Here is a 3,884-nt window from a genome sequence, read left to right as displayed (position 1 = left end):
TGTATTGTAAACCATTATGTAATGGTTGTGTGTAAACAGGATATTTTAGATTATCATTATTTGATAATCTACGTAAAGCTTTTTAAAACCTTTATCTATGAAATAAAGGTTATGGTTTGTTTTAAAAATGAATGCAGTCTTTGAAAAACGTCTCATATAGAGGTCAAAACCTCGCAACGAAATCAATTAATATGGAACGTTTTTAATCAATAAGAACGGGACATTTCAGTTGGTATCCGAGCGTTGGTCTTAGAGAACCAGAATTTTGCATTAGTGTGTCTTATCGAGTTTGTTAGGATGCATTAGTGAGTCTGGACTTCGACCGTGTTTACTTGAAAAATGATTGCTTAACAAATTTTGTTGGAAACTATATATTTTTAACATGTGAATATTATGTGATATATTAATCTCTTAACGCGTTTGATATTATGTGATAGATGTCTACCTCTAGAATAAGTCCCATTGACTCACCTAATAATAATGAAGAGTCGGATGTAAATTGGAATGATTCGTGGACTGATTCACAAGTTCCCGAAGAGGAACCGCAAGAAGAGTCGGAACCGGAAGAAGAATCGGAACCGGAAGAAGAATCGGAACTGGATGAAGAAGTAGAACTGGTGGGGGAAATAATAAAACGGTTAAGTCAAAGAAAATCCTCAACCAACCGACCAAGGTTATTTATGGTCAATGGTGTTTCCGCCAAGGTAGCAAAATATTGGGAGGATTACCAATTCTCCGATGAATCGGATTCCGACGAGAATTCCGATGATGTTATAGAAATTACCCCAACTGAATTTAAAAAGGCAAAAGAAAATAATAAGGGAAATGGCATAAAAATAGAGAAATCTAATTCCAACCCCGATGAACTTTATATGTATCGTCAACCCCCGAAGTCCTTAAGTTGTAACAATGACCCGGGAACCTCTAAACCACCAGGTTTTTCTAAACCAATGTGGATAACGACGGCTCGTATTAGGGGAACATCATATATCCCTAGAAACTTGGCAAAACGAACCAAAACCGAAGAAGAAGAAACGAGCGAGTCGGAATAAGATAGTTGTATTCGTGTGGTGTAATATATGTAATATAGTGTGCTTATGCTTTATGATATATGTAAAAATTGCTTGTATTAATAAGTATATTTTTTTTTATGAATCTAACTCTTGTCTATTTTACAGTATAAAAAACACAAAATGGATAGACAACCCAATATTTTAAGAGACCTACCCGGAGACATGTTTGATGAAATCTTGTCTAGAGTCGGTCAGAATTCTTCGGCACAACTATTTAAGGCGAGATCAGTTTGTAAGACATTTGAAGAACGTTCCAAGAATACCTTGGTTTATAAAAGGCTTTTGTTCGAAAGATGGGGGATATCACATTGGGAAATCCATAAGTTACGATGTGTTTACTTTGACGCATATATTGCGGGGAACCCAAATGCTATTTTACGCAATGGGTTAAGAAATTATTTTGACTCAATATATCCGAATATTGGACTTCGTGATTTAGAAAAAGCGGCTAACATGCAACATAAAGAAGCATGTTATGCTTACGGATTAGTAATGGTCGCTTCTCACCAAAGTGAGAACAAGAACATCGGGCTACAACTATTAAACAAAACGTTCCCACAAGTGACGGAGTCGGTAATTGGGGTAAGAAATGAGGTTTTTAGATTGTTACGGGACTGTTGGACATTACGTAACCCTCGTCCCTTTGACGACGTTACAACACGCTGTCTTATAAACGACCATAACGGTTATGTTCCACAAGACCAAGGATGGGAAGTAGTCCTAGTAAAACCAGAATGCATGACTTGTTTCTGGATGTATGAATTATGTGTCTTTATTGCCTTTGCTGAACGACTTGTGTACTAGCTAGAATTATCTTCACAACTATCTTGTATCAAAGTTATTGTGTGCTATATTTCATGCTTAATGTAAAATAAGTGGTACTGTAAGTTTGTAAACTATTGTATAAAAGTTTGAACGCGAAATATTATTATAATCAGTTTTTCATATAGAATTGTAGTAGTTGAATTGTATATTAGCTACTAAGTATGAACTTAACGGGTAGGTACTACCCGAATTTAAACTTATAAAACGCTAATATGAAGAAAAAGCTTTTATAAATGAGTTCATATTATGCTACGAAATACTATTAACTACTCTTAATATTCTGTATGATTAACTTGTTCCATTTGATTATTTTGAAGGAAATGGCACCGACTACTCGACACACCGTGAATATGAATGAAGAGGAATTCCGTACTTTTCTAACTTCAAACATAGCCGCAGTACAGGCTGCGCTACATACCAACAATAACCTTGGATCTAGCAGTACAGGAAATCGTGTAGGATGCACCTACAAAGAATTCACTGCCTGCAAACCTTTGGAATTTGATGGAACCGAAGGACCGATCGGATTGAAACGGTGGACCGAGAAGGTCGAATCGGTGTTTGCCATAAGTAAGTGTACTGAAGAGGACAAAGTAAAGTACGCTACGCATACCTTCATAGGTTCTGCGTTAACATGGTGGAATACCTATCTAGAGCAAGTGGGACAAGACGATGTGTACGCACTACCGTGGTCAGCATTCAAGCACTTGATGAACGAGAAGTACCGTCCCAGAACCGAGGTCAATAAGCTCAAGACAGAACTTAGAGGGTTACGAACCCAAGGATTTGATATTACCACGTACGAAAGACGATTCACAGAATTGTGCCTATTGTGTCCGGGAGCATTCGAAGATGAGGAAGAGAAGATCGACGCGTTTGTGAAAGGATTACCGGAAAGAATCCAAGAAGATATAAATTCACACGAGCCCGCCTCCATACAACAGGCATGTAGAATGGCTCACAAACTCGTGAACCAGATTGAAGAAAGAATTAAAGAACAGACTGCTGAAGAGGCCAATGTGAAGCAAGTCAAAAGAAAGTGGGAGGAAAACGGTGATAAGAATCACCAATACAACAACAACAACAATTACAACAATAATCGCAACAATTATCCCAACAATCGCAACATCAATCGCAACTACAACAAACGGCCCAACAACAACAACAATAATAACAACAGCAACTACAACAATCATCCCAACAACAATAATAACCGCAACAACAACAACAATCAGAAGCAGCTATGCCAAAGGTGTGAAAAGAATCACTCGGGGTTCTGCACCAAATTTTGCAACAAGTGTAAAAGAAATGGTCATAGCGCGGCGAAGTGTGAGGTCTACGGACCAGGGGTTAATAGAACGAAAGGAACAAATGGTGTCGGAACGAGTAATGGCGGAGCAAGTAGTGTCGGAGCAAGTTATGCCAATGTAGTTTGTTATAAATGTGGAAAACCGGGCCACATTATTAGAAATTTCCCGAATCAGGAGAACACGAATGGACAAGGCTGTGGAAGAGTTTTCAATATTAATGCGGCAGAGGCACAGGAAGACCCGGAGCTTGTTACGGGTACGTTTCTTATTGACAATAAATCTGCTTACGTTTTATTTGATTCGGGTGCGGATAGAAGCTATATGAGTAGAGATTTTTGTGCTAAATTAAGTTGTCCATTGACGCCTTTGGATAGTAAATTTTTACTCGAATTAGCAAATGGTAAATTAATTTCAGCAGATAATATATGTCGGAATCGAGAAATTAAACTGGTTAGCGAAACATTTAAGATTGATTTGATACCAGTAGAGTTAGGGAGTTTTGATGTGATAATCGGTATGGACTGGTTGAAATAAGTGAAAGCAGAGATCGTTTGTTATAAAAATGCAATTCGCATTATACGAGAAAAAGGAAAACCCTTAATGGTGTACGGAGAAAAGGGAAACACGAAGCTACATCTTATTAGTTATTTGAAGGCACAAAAACTAATAAGAAAAG

The sequence above is a fragment of the Rutidosis leptorrhynchoides genome, chromosome 3, assembly GCF_046630445.1.
Source record: "Rutidosis leptorrhynchoides isolate AG116_Rl617_1_P2 chromosome 3, CSIRO_AGI_Rlap_v1, whole genome shotgun sequence".
Lineage (NCBI taxonomy): Eukaryota > Viridiplantae > Streptophyta > Magnoliopsida > Asterales > Asteraceae > Rutidosis > Rutidosis leptorrhynchoides.
This window is presented reverse-complemented; position numbering follows the sequence as displayed.